The 17,608-nt window shown below is 38.7% G+C and overlaps 1 protein-coding gene across 2 annotated transcripts in view; it reads left to right on the top strand.

The window, feature by feature from the left end:
* Window positions 1-17,608, top strand: part of tmem198ab (transmembrane protein 198ab) — a 41,046-nt gene that overhangs the window by 1,784 nt on the left and 21,654 nt on the right. Inside the window, exon 1 of one of the 2 annotated variants that reach the window (XM_026158306.1) lies at window positions 13,191-14,446. The exons of the other annotated variant lie outside the window; for it this stretch is intronic. The gene's annotated coding sequence lies outside the window, so the exon portion shown is untranslated. Of the gene's footprint in view, window positions 1-13,190; window positions 14,447-17,608 lie in introns of those variants that run through there. 2 annotated transcript variants of the gene reach the window in all.

The raw sequence follows: 17,608 nt of genomic DNA, 5'->3' as shown, positions 1-17,608 counted from the left end.
GTTTTGGTTCCACCTCTCAGGTGTTTAACGTAGATCTTTGCCAATAACAGTTATTTAAAGGTTTAACACCATCCCAGAATTACGTTTGCAATTAGAAGAGTAATCATCTAGTCCGTAAAATGTTGGGAAATGTTGGAAAAACTGCATCACACTATCCTGGAAATCCTCCTAAATACTATTTTTAGTCCAGATCTTTGGTGTACAATCATGGCATTAAGAGAAACCCAAGTATCATTGTGTTTGAGAGGCTGGAAGCAGAGAAAGGTTGAAATTCAGCTTTAAAAAAAGATTTAGGTGATCAATTTGTCATATAGAGTGATTAATTTTCTGTCATTTTTTTAGGACAATGGGTTTTATCAGTTGTGGTTCCATAGTGTAGAGGTCCATTGATTTGAGAACAGGAGGATACATAAATCCCTTAGAGTTGGATCAGGAAGGGCGTCCAGCATAAAAATCTGTCAAAAATCTGTCAAATTAGATATGAAGAAATACCTACAGAAGAAGTTGAAAGTAGCACTAAGTAATCCAAGTTAAATTTAACAGAGTTCACAACTGCAGTCAAGAGAGAAAGAAGTCTTGTCTCTCCCAATCCAACCTCAGGCATGCCTATGTCTGCAGTGGGAAGCAGTAAATCCAAAGTTCTCAGTTGGAGTTTTCAGCTGTGACGACCTCCGTAAAGTCAGACTTTGTGATTCAAGATGGCAGCAGAGTGTTGTAAACCGTAGAACCTGTAATCTGAACCACCGTTTTTGAGTATTTGTGTTTTGCTAACTAAGCTGTATACAGACCAGACTGTGCACATGAACATTTTTGTAGATATAAGCCCCTCCCCCCAAAAAACAAATACTATATACTATAAAGGGTTCAGCGTAGTGTATCTTTCACGTATCTGGTTTCACTTACCCAAATGCTTGCAATCAGGATAAATGGTCACACAAAGCTAGTTATAAACTTGCTAAGTTAACGCAGCATTTATGCTGATTATTCACATGAAATACGCGGTGTTTCCAGCATCTGACCAATCTAAAAGGGGCGTTTTGCAGAGCATTTGACTTTTATTCCACAGAAAATTATACCTATGAGCATCACCTACTTTAGGAGTGCTTTTATTAACATAATATTTTTTTGAGACATTATCAAATGGTTGCCAAATAAAAATTAATAAAGAACTTAAGACATGTACCCATAAAACTGTGCAAAATTATTTTCTGCCAACACAAAAAAGGAATAAAGTTGCATTTAAGAATTATATTTATTACTGATCCCCATCAGAGAAACACAAAGACACTGAAAAACTGTTCTCCCTGCAGAGGTTCAATAAATCTTTCGTTGGAAGTGAAAGACCTTAGGAGTACAGTAAACTCAGAGCCAACCTTAAAGATACCTGGATAAGATAAAGTTCCGTTTTTTAGTACAGGGCTCAGGTATTGCTGTTGATCATTGAGTGGCCCTACCTCGCTAGAGAGCAAAACAAAGCCTGTTTTTCTGGCGACTGCCAATGGAAACGTGGCTGTGTTGTCACTCTGAGCTCTGACATCCAAGTTCTGAGGGGAAAGTTTTATAATTTATACACACCTGGTCAGGTGTAGACAATCGGAAATTAAATCCAGGCTACACGTCAGTACTGCAGTGCAAAGCATGGGTTGCAGAGAAGTGTGACACAAACAACTGATTGATCTCTGAAGTCAATATTTTTCAGAACGAACCTTCAGAACGAACCTTACAAATATCACTTACGTATGATTTTTAAACATTTTTTTTAATCACACAGTAATTTAGACTTCCTGTTGCTGCTATGACTGTGGCACACTGTGTGCTATGACTGTAATGGAGGAGGTCACTTTAAGAGGGATGGACTTGACCTCCTGACTATGAATGATGTAGATGATAAGGTGCTGACTCTATGAATCCACAATCTCAACAGGGTTGTCCGATAAGAACAGATGGCGTATCCACAAAATCCACTGCCACTCAGGTATCTGTTGTTCACTCATTTAATTAACAAGAATCCGAAGCACACATCCATAATGTGAGTGAGGGGATTTAACAGGCTGTAAAATGCTATATGCCGTGTGGTGAGTGATGGTGTGGTTTCTGGTGGAAAGAACATAAAAGTCTTCTATAATTATGTGAACAGAGTGTATTAAATGTGTAATACAACAATACAAACAATACTGGATAGTGGATCATTCAACCAAATAAGGCAGTATCAACAAATGATATCTTACTCAGCAGATGTGGCTCCGTTCGTGAGTTCTGCGAACTGGCTGGCCTTTTGTACAATGACCGTGACTTAATATTAGGTTATAGATGTTTTCTGCCACAAGCTTCAAACACCACAAAGTTTGGGGAAGATTGAACAATTTATGAGTTTAGCTGCTTCTTGTGCTGTGGCGAAACATCGAAATTCGCCAAGATGTTGCACGAAAATCCAAATGCTTTATAAATTAGCACTGCAAACATCTTTAGATTGAACTAACCAAGGGTGAAGCAGATTTGACTAATTGTCTTGGTGGAGTACACCACTGCATAAAACCTGGAAATGGCTAGCTGTGTCAAGCATTTCATACTGATGTTAAAATGGCGGACTTCCTGTTGGGTTTAGGGTATGGCTCCAAGAAGCTTTTTTTTTTTTTTTTTTTGTACATCTTGGCATGTTACATGAAGCTGACAAACCTCATACACATAGGTGAAACCATAGACTGTAGAAAAGATGGATGTAGCTTCCAGGTCATAAAAATGAACCTAATGTCGATGTGTGTTCTTTTTAATGGCCAGCAGGGGGCGACTCCTCTGGTTTAATAGAAGTCTATGGAGAAACTGGTTCTCTATGAGCTCAGCAGATGGCTTTCTATTAGAATGACCTCAGTGAGACTTAGTTTCTCTTTTAATGAAGTAGTTAATTAATGATTTCACTCTTCTTTTATTTGGTTTTTATTTATATCTCAGGTAATTTTATTTTACAGTTCCAATGTACAGCACTTTGTGTCAGCTGTGGTTGTTTTAAAATGCTTTATAAATAAAGGTGATGATGATGATGATGATGATGATGATGATGAATCAGAAAATAGGGCTTCCCAGGGTGTACTTGTGTACTAACAATTTGACAATTGCAAGGCAAACATAGCTGCTACATCTATTTTTATTCCATAACTTACTTCATAACACATATATTGCCTACAACAAAGGTGTTATCTTTAAAGGATGTGTTTAAAATATTCATATTGTCAGAATATGATAAAGTAAAGCAGCAAGTTCTCACCTTAGAGAATCTGTAACAAGCACATGTTTGCCAGTTTTGTTTGGGGGAAAAACGAAGTGGTTATTCAAGCAACATAATAGTTGCCTAACTAATTGCTGCAGCTAAAAACAATCAGCTCAAGCTGGCTGCTAGATAATTTTCAGCACTTAATGAACACTTTAAGTCTAAAATATTAAACAAACATTAATCAAGAAGGCACCTAGTCTGTAGCTGCACTCGTTACTGGAGGCAGTGGGTGAGCGTTGAAGGCTTTTAATGTGTTTCTATTTTAGGCTCGTGTAGCTGTGTAAGAAGCTGCAGAAGCTGGAGACACCCAGCTGTCCTCCCCACACATCAAGCTGAAACTCTGGATAATTCTGCCTTTTCATGTATCAAACTTTAACCATTTATTGCAGCAGTGGAGATGAAAGGCTTCGCACCAAGAACTGCAATCAAGTATTTGTGATAACTGGCGATGAGTCTTTCACATCTCTGAATTTTGGGACATTCTTCTTTGTAGAATTGCTTTAACCTCCTAAGAACTCTTTCACGGCATGCATTTTTCATTTCTCTTTGCTATTTGGGCTGATTGGGACCTGATGAATGTAAAAACAAAGAATTACATGATTTTCTTTTAAACCTGATTTCTGTTTCTGAGAAAAATGAGATCCAGTGGCAGCATAATATCCTCGTAAGTGGATATCAGGCTCTTGTAGAAAGCAGAATTCATGGTTCCATCAGTTACAGCAAGTCATCCTAAAGCAGCAAAGCAGCCCCAGGCCGTCACACTGCCACCACCATGGTGTGATGTTCTTTTTATGAAGTACTGTGTTTTTTCTATGTGAGATGTAACGGGACTCAAACCTTCCATAAAGTTCCATTTTTGTCTCATCAGGCCACAGAATATTTCCCCAAAAGTCTTCGGGATCATCAAGAATTTTTTTGTTGTGTTGCTTTTTGAAAGCTTTTAACGTGATTCACCTTGTCAGTCCCTCAGCTGACAGTTTGTTCATGATTTACCAAAGGGGCAAGTACTTTTTTTACTCAACCCTCCATTGTTGGTGGTTGACATCTGATTGTCCCCCTGACGGTCAGTCTTCACTAGAGTTTAAAAACATGAAACTTTCCACCTCTTGGTTTAAGAATTGTAGAAGCCACTTGAGAAATGAAACATCTTCCAGTCACTTTTCTTTTTCAAGCTCTTAAGACTATCTGGATGACTGAGAATTTACATAGCCATTAATCCCAGGAGGAAGTTGGAAAAGTTGCCCATGCTTTTTATATCTAGTCATCTGCTCACAGAAATATCAAAAGGTTTAGTTACTGAAGTCATTGCATTGGTTTGTGGTTAGCTTGGGAGTTGATTTAAGACCTTGAAGGGTTTGGTACCTTAGTACCTCTGTGACATGCTGTCTGCGGCCTGTGTCTACCAACAATTTTTCATTTGCTGCAATATTATTAGTGTTTAAAAATAAAAACAGTAGCCTTTCAGTAGTCTACTTCCTGGTCCCAGTAATCATGTTACCTCATTTCTAGCTGCTTTATCAATTTCAGGTTACTGGTCTGTTGTTGGGTTCTATTATTATCATATTGAATTTCTGTTTATTTTATGGATTTAACCTTAGCTGTTGTCTTCTTTTTATGTTTTGTCTTTGCCATTAAAGAAAAATTTAATCTACCATATCAATCAAGTTTTGCTTGCTCGTTTTAAAGGTAGCATTAGCCCCTCAGACAGACCTGCTTTCTTTCACGAGAAGCCATTTGGAAATTGCTCTCAGCATTGGTACAGAGATAAATCCACCAGAGGAGAGCAAAATGAGCCTTTTCTGCACCCACAGGAGCAAAGAATGACCCAGAATGCATTGCAGGCTCCAAGTCAAGTTGGGTTTTAATGAGTGGAGCTCATCCTTCATCATCATACCTGACTGAAAAGCTCAGTTCACCTTCACTTACAATTGGCTCGTGAAACCTTTAGGGTCCTTTAAAAGCCATTCTGGGCAGTGAAGGTTTTTTCTAACTGAAGCAGGTTAACAGAAAGTAAAAGGCAGCATTTTGTGATGAAAATAACTCCTGATATGTTTTGAGTTTTCCAGACTTGAGTTATGAAACAGTGTGAGGATGCGAGCCACTCAGAGCAGCTGCCTGATAAAAACCCTGCAGACCTTGAGCCGGCTCTTTGTGTATTCACCGTGTGTCAGGCCGCCGTCTTATCGGTGCAGTCAGGCGGCACGACTCGAGCTCTGCAGCCCGCCAGGGGAATGAAAATGCCACAACACGTCACTACAGATTCACTAGTGGGTCAACGTCTCCGGCATGGTGCTGCTCACGTCCTCCTGGCCCCCACCCTCCCCTCCTGTCTGTCTGATGTAGCTGAGTTTGTTCTTGTCTGGAGCATCGAGTCACAAGCAGCGATGCAGGTCCTGGAAGAAAACCTAAACTGATAAACACAAGGACATTAAGAAAACATTGGTACTTTGAAAGAACAAAAATGCTTTAGAAGTGGCAGCACAAGCAGTGAAAGAAGCATTATGTGCATAGTGATACACAGTCGAGTTTGATCAAAGAAGCAACATCACCAGGATCAAACAATGACCTTTTCTTAGTTGCACCCCTTTGTCCTACACTGACATGTTTTCTCCCTTCCCTAAAATGTAAATTCACTCTGTGTGTAGTTCACCTCGGGTCAGGACGACTAAAGGAGAAGACCAGAACAAGTCAATCTCTCGAGGTTTCTGTAGGTGCGCTTTTGGAAGAACTTTTAACTGCTGTCTACAGCTGCCTTTGTCTGTGGTTGATCTGAGTGATATCTCTATGCGTGTCTTTTCTTTATCAGGTTCAGAACTTCATTCAAAGTCAAGTCAGTGCTTGTTGTTGGTGTGTTTTGGACCTCAGGGCCACCATACTACAAATCTGTATTAAGAGAAAAAAAATGTACAAGTGCTCAAGTACTTCCTGCTGTTTTTCTGCAATTATTTGCAGCACAGCTTAGATATGAGTAATTTAAATCTCGTCATCTCTCTGTGAGCGTGAGACTTTATAGAGACATCTATGTGCCTACTAGTTGAGGAGATGCAAGTTAAGCATCTTTTGTGCAGACCTGGAAAACAGTCCCTACAGGAAAGGGTTATTATTCGTTATAGGATGCACTTTAATCCTACAGTTTTATCTTTAAAAAACAAAACAAAAAACTAGGAAAATTTACACATTTTGACTCTCTTCATAGTAACTTCAGGGTTTTAGGCCATGTTCATCTCTTTAAGGTCCACTGTAGTCTTAGTTTGGTGTTGTTTGGAGGTCATTGGGTTCTCTTCACAAACAGGTTCATCATGTTGAGCTCTCCTGTTCTATTTGCTGCTTTTTGTACCTGCTCGAGGAGCAGACGTCCAAGGAGCTGTGGGAATTGTGGTGTTTGTGTCAGAGCTTCCTGTGCAGTGTTTCAGGGTCCAGCAGAGATGATAAGCGCACCAAGTCAAACTAATTAGTGTACAGACTCAAACAGAGAGCTGAGACCTGCGGGGTGCTGAGAGCCAGATGTTTGTTCAGAAGGCTGCGGCTTGTTGTTGGAGCTGACAGGTGCGGCTGGGCAGTCTGAGTAAAGGCTACAGCTCGTTCCTGCTCCTTTGAGCTTAAAACAAGCAACTCTCAACTGGGAATTAATTCAACTGAACATTTAAAAAAAAAAAGAAAGTACTATTTGTTTTTACTGCCTTATTGTTTAAGGTTAAAGACAAGAAATATGTAGAGAAAAGCCCCCTGCTTGCACTCAAACCTGAGATTCGTGCCCAAGTCAGTCAGCTGTAATCTAAATCATAATCAAGCAAAACTAGCAAACAGCAACATGAAACCTCTGTCTTGTTGCTGTTAATGTGAATATTTTTTGTAATAATTATTTTTGACTGTTGGGTAAACCAAGCAAAGCACATTTACACTGATGTTTATGTGGATTAAAGGCAAAGGTAAAACAGTCATCCTTCAACTCGACTTTCATTTTTACAAAGTGGGATGTCATAGGGAGTGATAGTCCAGCTGGTTTTGAACTTGAACTGTGTTTTCATTTGGCACAACAATTCTTCATTGGATGTTTCAGAAGGTTAAAGCAGGAGTCCACGTTGACTCTCTTCTGCTCAGGAACGATTTCAAGCTGTGCAACCCAGAGCGTCCTCACTTGACGCTTTGCCTTTGGACTCCTCAACTGATTAAACTGCTAATTTGTAGCCGGAGTACCAGCTCTGATCACCAGCGAATATCCTCCACATGGCATTCGGGTAACTTTGAAAAAGGATGTTTGCTCTCTGTAAGTTTGAAGTCCACAGAAAGCACAGTGCATGTGGAAGCTAGATGAGGATGAAGAAGATGATCTTGATAGTCCTAACATTCACAAAGAATTAAAAAAAAACTTCCCACTGGGTTGGATGACATCTGGAGGAGGAGTCTTTTATTAATCAAACAATTATTTAATTAAAATTAATTTGTAAAAATTAACTTGATTTAACTTTAATTGTTCAGAATATGGAATAATAATAATTCACTGCTGCCCTTCAGTCTAGGTGATTGTTTAAACCCATTCGAATAACAAATAATTAATACAACATAGTCCTCTAGTTTTTGTAAGGCAGTTAAGGTTTCCAGTATGGTAGTGCCTTGATCCTATGTAGAGGACAGATACCCATAATCCTTTACTCTGTGTAGCCAAAGTCAAACACAATCATCAATCCTACATATGTGAGACTCCAAGCCGATGTCGACCTTGTTATCGATGACCGAAACAGCATTTTCAAATCTGTCTCGTCCCTCCAGTCAGGATTGTTCAGCTGCTGGAACGCGCTCCATCATCTAAACAACCTTGGCTCTTAGAGATCAATACTTGTGACGAACTGACTGTGTTTCAGTATCGGTCCATCAGGTTTCCGAAATTATGCAAGCTTGTTAATGGCGCTCTAGTTCTCCTTACAGCATCAGCAGGTTGGGAAAACACAGCTTTAACTGGAAAAATGAACAACACAGTTCTGATTCATCCCACTATGTGAAGCAGTGGAGCTGGAATAATTGCGTTGATCATAGCTGATGGCCACGGTCCATCTCGTTTCAAACCCTGCAAAATGCAATCAACCCTCCTATTGATCTGTGCCACGATCCCAGTGTTATTGAAGCTCGGGTGAGCAAAGAAGAGCATGGACTATTTCTGCACGTGAACAAGAACGTGGCTGTTGCTAAATAGCAAGTACGCCAAGTTCTTATTTGAGATGTTTACTCAGGAGACTTCCACATATGGGAGGAGGCAGCGCGGCCATTCTTCAACTGGAACAGCAGCGTGTCTTTTCCCCTTAATTTCACAGAGATTAATATTTAGGATGAAGTTCTATATACTACAGAAAGTTATTCTATGTCTAATTAAAGTTGTTGGAGACACTGACTCGAGTAAGTAAGTAAGTAAGTAAAACTTTATTTATATAGCACCTTTCAAGATAAAAATCACAAAGTGCTTCACAGAAGCTAAAACCTAAAAATAAAAATCAACTAAAAGCAAGTTTAAAAAGATGGGTTTTTAGCTGTTTTTTAAAAGCGACCACTGAGTCCACAGATCTCAGGCTCAAAGGGAGAGAGTTCCACAATCTGGGGGCCACAGTTCCAAAAGCTTTGTCGCCTTTTGTTTTCAGCCTCGTGTGCTGGACAGCAAGCAAGCCCTGGTCACATGACCTCAGGGACCTGCTGGGAATGTATGGATGCAAAAGTTCACTTATATATGTTGGTGCTTGTCCATGCAGAGCCCTGAAAGTCAAGGTCAAAACCTTAAACTGGATTCTGAATTTAACGGGGAGCCAGTGCAGCTGAATCAGCAGGGGTGTGACATGGGAAAACTTGGAGGACTTGGTCAGAAGCTTTGCAGCGGCGTTCTGAACAACTTGCAGACGATCCAAAGAGGCTTTACATAAACAAGTAAACAAAGAATTACAGTAGTCCAGACGAGATGAAACAAATGCATGAATGACAATTTCTAATTCGGAGCGCGATACAATGGGACTCAGCTTAGCAATGTTTCTCAAATGATAAAAACAGGAGTGAACCAAAGATTTTACATGGGCATCCAAAGTCAGAGCTACAATCATTGTACATACAAAGCGATTATCAGAACAGTGTTGGATCCTTGTAGGTAATTTATGGTTTTCATAGTAGATTAGTTGATTTTCCTAAGGTTTAAAGAATCTTTGCATAACCTTGACATGTCATGACAAATGCTATGCTTATGCTATATTGTGAATGTGCGCGTGTGTGTGTCAGGATTGATCCTAAACACACAACTATCCTTCCAAGAAATGTCCTGTTGACTGTAGTTTTACCCTGAAGGTTAATTCACAGTTTGATCAAGCAGGCTTCATGAGATGAAACTGTCTTTTTTTCTGGGTAATCTGAAGTTAAATTTTTTGTCTAATGTGGAGAATTGCTTGATACCCAGCGTAACAGCTAGCTGGCTAACAGCTAGCTGGCTAACAGCTAGCTTATCTGCAATGCCACTTTCTGGCCAACAGATGGCACTCTTACAAATGTCAAATTTGATTTCACTGTAATTATATCAGACGAGTGTTTGTGTCCAGTCACAGCCATCAGTGACAGCTTAACGCTCACACCAGATGTGAGGAGTAATACGTGAGCATTTCGTTTACGTAGGATAATAAACTTTTTTTATTTGAATATTTTTTATTTTTTGCTTATTTTTAAAGGAAATGTCCATGTGATTACCGTGATCATTTATAGTATTTTTCTTTATTGTTTTACATGAGGTATTGATTAAACTGAATACCAACATTTTAATTATAAGTATATGAACATACAGGACATATTTAAGAACCGAATAAATATTATCATAAATATTTTCTAAGATAACAGCAAAGTTTCCGTCCAGCTAAATCAAATTGAAATGAGAAACTTTTAATTGACCAAAGGTTATCTCAAAGTTGTGTTCATGCAGCCAACAACTTAAAATTTAATAATGACAACTCGAGTTGAAGAACAGCTCCCTCACAGGTTTACTTTCCACTCATGGAACATACAGCCATGTTCACAACTACTGTCAGCCTTCCTCTATTGTAAGTTTTGTGTTATACTTCACAGATTTGTTGACGTTACACCCTCATAACAAAAGTTATTTGTTCCAGCGCTTTTTCTTCTTTCTCTGTTGATCTGCTAATACTAGTATCCCCAGTGTGGCTGTGCCTCTATGTTTAGTTTCTCCTCCTTGGGAACAGATCAGTGGTGTTTCTGGTCGTCTCCCTCAGTGCACTGTTGGATGCGAAACAGTGAGGCAACTGGATCAGCTGGGGAGGGGGGTGTTCAGACATGCTGTGCAGCAGGATTAGGACAGTGTGAAAAAGAGAGGAAGCCTTTGTTGTGGGAGGGTGGCACTTGCATAAGAAAGATAACGGGGGTATTTCTTCAACACGTGCTGCTGTAGATCTGAGAGTACCTGAGAGGCGTCTTAATCCCAAATGTCTTTAGGTTTTATGCTGCCAGTTTCTCCAGTAATTTGAGTTTTTCGATGTAAAACTGAACTTGCTTTAGATTATTTTACAGGATTAAATTAGTGACAGGCTTTAGTTCAGTGTAAATCGCTTTAAAAGTTTAAAGATGTTAAAAACAAGTTTTTCATATTCCTCACCTCACTTGAACTTGTTATTTCTCATCAACTGCAGCTGAAAACAATTTTCAGACTAATTGATCACTCACCGTGGGACCAGTCTAACAACTGACATTAATCTGGTGTTTGACAAGATTTTTAATCTTTAATTTGAAAAAAAAAAAAGAGGTTTAGTCATCTTGAGATAAACATATACACATTTTTTTGCAGCCGCCTGTGTGTGTACGGCAACAGAGAACAGTGTTGAAAACAATATGCTGAAAAGCCTGTACATGTTGTTAGGTCTGCCGTGGTTCTTTTACACTGGGATTTTCCATCCATCTCTGGGGTTTATAGAGACTGGTCCAAAAAATTAGAATATATCCAGTGAGCAGCAGTGCGCTGGGAGAAAACATCTTGTTAATGTTAATGGAGAATGACCGGACTGTTTTGACCTGCTAGGAAGGAACTGCTAATGCAAATAAACACTTGTTACAACGAGGTATGCAGACAAGCATCACTGAAGGCGCAACATGTTGAACCTGAATTAAAGATGGTAATTTGGACCATTCTTAATCCTTCTCATTATTATTATTATTATTATTATTGTTTTTTTTTTTCATTTTATTTATGAACAACATCTATTTGTCTGTCTATCTATGACTAAAATGACTCTCAGCAGTGTGTTAGGAAAAAACTCCTCCTTCTTTACTGATCCCTTATCAGCAGATTCTCCCCATTTTGCCCAATCAGAGGAAATGACAGGAGCGACACGTGCTTTTTATAAGTGGATCAGCCCATTCAGTCTCAGCCTTATGTAACCCGCTCAGTGTGTGTCTGAGGAGGTGTGAGAACGCCTCGGCCTCTTGGCGCCGTCGGTCGTGCCTCATCCTCGCAGAGTCGTGCCGGTGTTTGTGGGCGAGAGCCGATGTGCAATCTGAAAATAATATTCATCTGACCGAGTCACGTAATGTTGTCATGTGGAATGTGAGTCACCTCCACCAGTGAAGTTTAAGTGAGCTTTATGTCCTGTCTCAGTATCATTCAGAGCACAGCAGACATTAGATGGGCATTTTTGAATTTTGATTTTAACCTGCTGAGATAACGATACAATGCCACTTTAAAGGTGGCACTCTGGATGTAAAAACAGTTCAAAGTGAAGATCAGAAGGAAAATGCCAATTTGTATCTAGTAGTTCAAAGTATATTTAGTTGTCTAAAACCTTGATTATCAAGTAGTTTTTTGTTTTGTTTTTTAAATCTATCCATTCTCCTCTGCTTATTCTTTTCAGGGGGGCTGGAGCCTATCCTAGCTACCATACCAGGTTGCCAGTCTGTCGTAGGGCTAACACATAGAAACAACAACCGTTCACACTCAGATTCACACCTATGGGCAATTCAGAATGACCCATTAACCTAACACCATTACCTGCATGTCTTTAAGTCTGAGAGAGTAATAGCTTTCTTCTTCCCTTTTTCCTCCTTTTTTTTACCAAAAGACAATTTTTTGTTTTTGTATTTCACAACCTGATCTCAAACACTTGATCTATTCATTTTCTTTCAAAGGTCTTTTTATTAGACAAAGGTTCTAATACAATGTATACAATAACACAAAATGCTTCAGAATATTCCAAAATTTCAATCTTGTTCCCACCCTAAACCTTAAAACAACAAATAATTGGCAGCCTGATGCCCAACTAAACCAAAAAACAAACCAAAAAACAAACAGAAATAAACAAAAAACAAAAGCAAAAAACAACAAACAGACTCATAAAAGAAAAGAAAAAAACAAGAGGGGGGGGGTTCCATGGACTACTCAGAAACAGTAGTTTTGGGCCTTTCAAAGAAGTCCAGAAAGGGGGTCCACAGTTTATAAAATGTATTTTTAGACCCACGAACTGTATATCTAATTTTTTCTAAATCCATACAAGACATTATATCTTTTAGCCATTGTGTGTGTGAGGGAGGAGGGGGGGGAAGAGAGTCTTTCCACTTCAGCAGTATAGCTCGCCTGGCCAGCAGTAATGAAAAGTTTAATGTTCGCAGGACTTCAGACATGGTATGGTAAAGAGATTTCCAAAAGGTGTACAGAGAAGGGCAGGACCAGTACATATGAAACAATGTACCAGGAGCACCCCCACACCTTATACAGGCTGGGTCCACCCCTGGGTATATGTATACTATTATATATGCATATACTATTATATATTGTACATATATTTATTAGTTTCAGATGTAGCCATTCTTGTATTTTGCTTGTTTACATTATTGTATTTTGCACAACTCTGTTGCTTGTGAAGCTCGCACACAAGAATTTCACTCACATGTGCTGTACCAATGTACCTGCACATGTGATGTGACAATAAAAGTGATTTGATTTGATTTGTGTGCCAGTCTATCCCTGGACCAATGCCCCCGATGAACTATCTTAAATTGGATAAGTGTATGTCGAGCACACATTGATATATTGTGAACCTGACACTTGATCTATTCAACTGGGTTAAAGTGACTTTATGACAACGGGTGAAACAAAAATTAAAAGTGGTGGTAATCGGCTCTAATGTTAGCTTGCTAGGCTAACTAGCGCATTCATTCTTGGTGTAAGCTATCTAACATATCTTTTTAAAAAAAGATGTTTATCCTAGCTTGCTAGCTTCTATTCTCTCATTGAAATGCTGGCATGAATGCTGGCTCAAGTAAAAGCTTAAAGAGGTTGAGTAACTGGTAAATAGAGTTTGCCAGTTAGCTTATGGTGAACTATTATCATGGTGAAATTAATCTAGGCCTGTCTTCTTTAGGTTTGATCTTTTGGAGTAGAAGATGGAGTTAGACTACATCCTGAGAACATTTCAATCTTAAATTGAATGCTCAAAAAGTAAGATTGGTTCCCATGAGCAGTATTTACAGTTATGAGAGTTACAGTAAAATGTTGTTATAAGTCCTGTCCATGTTGTCTATTTTGGGATAGCCCAGATTAAAACTTAATTTAGATTTTTCTCGTTTTTTGTTTTTTTTAAAATGTTTAGTATTCCAGCTTTTTTCTCAGGAATGACTGGCATCCCTTGGAAAGTAGAGTTTTGCCACCCTGCTGCTCTTGGCACTGTTTGGTCCTAATAATCTGACCTGCCTGTCACCCATGTGTATGTCTGTGATCCCCATGATTCTGCTGCCACTGGCCACATCCTCCTCTGCGCACGGTCACATTTCCACAGCAAACCCCAGCCGGTATTGATTAACATGTGCAGAGGGATGGCAGCTGCAGTGCTAGGTTATCAGTGGGACGATTGACAGTGGCGCCCTCTCTTTTCCGTCTCTTCTGTCTCTCCCGGAAGCTGACATGTAAACCGGTGACACACTCGGTCCTCCGCTGTGAGCGGCGGGAAGCTGGCAGCTCGTTCTGAGCTCATCATGAACAGGCCTGTTCTTGGCAGCTCACCCATCAGCCTGTTACCTTGGATGGCTGATGAATAACACCGAGAGACAGAGAGAAGTCTGTCTGCTTCATAGGCTCATTTTCTCAATAAACCACCGGCATTCAGACGAAGAGGGAAGAGAAGTTTTCTAGAGAGCGTGAGATGGGACAATTTTCCTCAGGTCAGTGATGTTGTTAAACTTGGGATGTATTGAATATGAACAGTGCTTTAATTTCTGTTGTCATGTGATGATGTGCTTATTACAAAAGGCTGAGAGTGTAAAATGTTGGGTGTTTTGGTCCACCACTGAGTAACTAACTAAACTAAATAAATTGAAAACTAAATAAAAAGGAAAATTAATACAGGAGAAATATAAATAGAAAATACTAGAAACAGATTCATGCCTATAATATATACATTTTTAATATCAGTTTTGGTGTATTTCATGATATATAAAATTTCTATGGAGTCCTTTATTTCTTTATGTCTGAGTTTATCTGTTTTGGTCTTCCATATTTTAAATATTAAAAAACTAACAAAATTTATGAATGAATATATAAATAGACTAAAAAAGAAACAGGAAACAGGGTAAGCAATATGAAGGAGAAAAGACACACACACACACGTACATACATATATATATGTATGTACATGTGTATGTACGTGTGTGTGTGTGTGTGTGTGTGTGTGTGTGTGTGTGTTTTCTTGTTTTGAATCATAGGAATGGTTACCAATGCAAAGAGATCTTAAAACGAGTTGGAGTGCAGTGAGTAATACATTATGAAGCTCTTATGTAACACAGCATGGTGGGAAGGCAACGGCTGTGTTTTTTTTTCTTCCCCCCCTTTTATACTCTTTCTCCTTTCTTTTTGTTTTCACTCTCCCATTTTAGTGTTTTCCTTTCAGACCTTAAACAAATCACCACATCCAAGACCTTTAAAATCTCTTATCCAAGTCAATTGTTGATTAATAACTAGAGGTGATAAATCTTTTCAAGTCTGAAATGTGACAAAAACAATCACATTTTGATGTTGCATTCATAATAAATTGCTACCACAAAAATCCATGTTTTTCAAACAATATTTATAGTTTTCTATACTTTTTGTAATTTCCCTCTATAAATTTAAATGTTCACCTCCAGGTTCAGTGTTTTCTTTATTATTATTATTATTATTATTATTATTATTATTATTATTTGTAGTGCCCGGGTTAATATGGGTTAGAAAAACTTTACTGCACCATCTTGTGGTAGCAATTGATACTGCATGAAGGTACAGCTTATATCTAGTTCAACATGAGTTGATATCTCACCCACACAACACATGGACGTCTTTAAAGTAATTTCTTCAACTTCTGTAAACTATTTTGTGGACTTTTAGAGGGTTTTAAACTGTCTTTAAACATTATATTTTATTAGTTATTCAGTGTTATGCAATTCCACTTGTTCAGTCTGTTTCTGCACATGGTTCCTCACTCTTCTCGGAGCCCTCTTCACCAACAAACACAAACACCCACTGAAACAAAAAGTTGAGGACATGACTTCACTTGATATTATAAATATTTTCAGAGTTGAAGGCATTGAGGTAGAGAGTGGTGGGTCGAAAATCTTGGGTCCCAACTGTTGAATAGAACATGTGAAATACCAATGTTGTTTCTCCATTTTTACAGCCGTAAGCTACATTCTGACTGTAATAGACAATTGTTTTTTGATCCAGAAGGAACCATGGGTTGATGAGGATCCTGGTGTTAAAATGTAGGTAAAAATGAGACATTTCATAAGCTATAACTTATTTTGAGCAGATACTGACCGCACATGGTGATATGACACTTCAAAATTTACCTTTTTGAAGGTTTCTTCACTGAATAATCTGGAAATGGATCAAACATCCAGAGCATTAACACCTGTGTCCATCCCTTTACGTCACAGCTGGCACACTTTTATTGAAACTATGATGTCGATGGTTAATGGTGGCTATAGAAACCATCTTTTCTCTTTAACATTAACATCTTTTCTCTTTAACATTAACATCTTTTGTCTTGGACATTAGTGTGTTCATTTCCTGCTAACAGGAAGTTGGATCGTGGTATTTTAAGCCCAGCCGGTGCAGCAGATCTATGAACAGTTGTTGTGATATTTCTCACCATTGCTGAAGCTTTGGCGTCAGTCACGACCGTGACACAGGCGGTCACGTTGTGTGTTGTCATTTTTGTGTTGGTGGAAGCTGTTGGGTGACACAGCAACAACTCAGATTTTTTATTTTGTCATTTTTCGCAGTTTGTGTGTAAAGTTCCTCAAGTGCGAAAATTGCTGTCGCACTTTAACGCAGCCGTATGTTCACAGTGGAAAGTCTTCGTGCTGTAAGCGACATCTCACTAGAGTTATCCCAGAGAATCAATGATTTTTAGCTTCTTTAGCTTGTCTGGAGCCACATTAGAGCACCTGAGTGTGAATTACAATGAAAATTTTCAAGTCCAGTAGGTACAGTAGTCTCATGGGTACATAACACTGCTGTTATTCAAAATCTTCCAGGATATTCTCTGTAAATATTTCCCTTTATTGTGACCCTAATCACCAAAATATTCCAATTTTCTCTCCCTCATATCCAGATATTTAAGGTTAAAATATTTAAAAGAATAAAGGATCTCATGTCATCATGAACCCGTGGAGTTAAAGATCAATCTGAGTAGTGGAGGAAAATTGGAAAATCTTAAATGCGAAGGAAAACATGACAAAAAAGTTCCTTTTCTTTGATTTTTACTGTGTCATAAAGCGGTAAGAAAGCATTCGATTTGTATGTAGTGGAGTCATTTAAGGTTTGCATGTCGAGGCCATTTTCTTCTGCTGATGCCACTTTGCACCAAATTAGTGGAAAATTTGCAACATTCATTTGAAACTTTCTATTTCTAGACATAAGTTTGAGAAACAAATCACAGAAGCTAGATGTTTGACCTCGGCTGTTTGAGCTTGTAGACATTTACACCCTCTAAACGTCCTCTCCTACTAAAGCACGTTGTTAAAAACACATGAAATCTTTGTTTTAGACGTTTTAGTCTTGTTGCACAGACCACTTTGAGCTGCTTTTAGTTGTAATTTCCAACTGAAATGAAACCAGGGAAGTGAGATTAGTCTTTACAACTTCACACAGGAAAAATACTTGTGGACAAAGATGACTTCCAAAACATCCCCATCTGGATTCTCCAAGATTTCAAGGACTTATTTAGTCCCTAGAAGAACTTGAATACTCTGCATTTTTCTCCCACGGCGAGCCAGAACACTCTCGGATATCGAGTGAAAATCTCTTTAAGAAACTTTAAAGTTGAAAATATCAGACCCTCTCCCCCT

Source organism: Astatotilapia calliptera, chromosome 23 (assembly GCF_900246225.1).
Source record: "Astatotilapia calliptera chromosome 23, fAstCal1.2, whole genome shotgun sequence".
Classification (NCBI taxonomy): domain Eukaryota; kingdom Metazoa; phylum Chordata; class Actinopteri; order Cichliformes; family Cichlidae; genus Astatotilapia; species Astatotilapia calliptera.
This window is presented reverse-complemented; position numbering and strand designations above follow the sequence as displayed.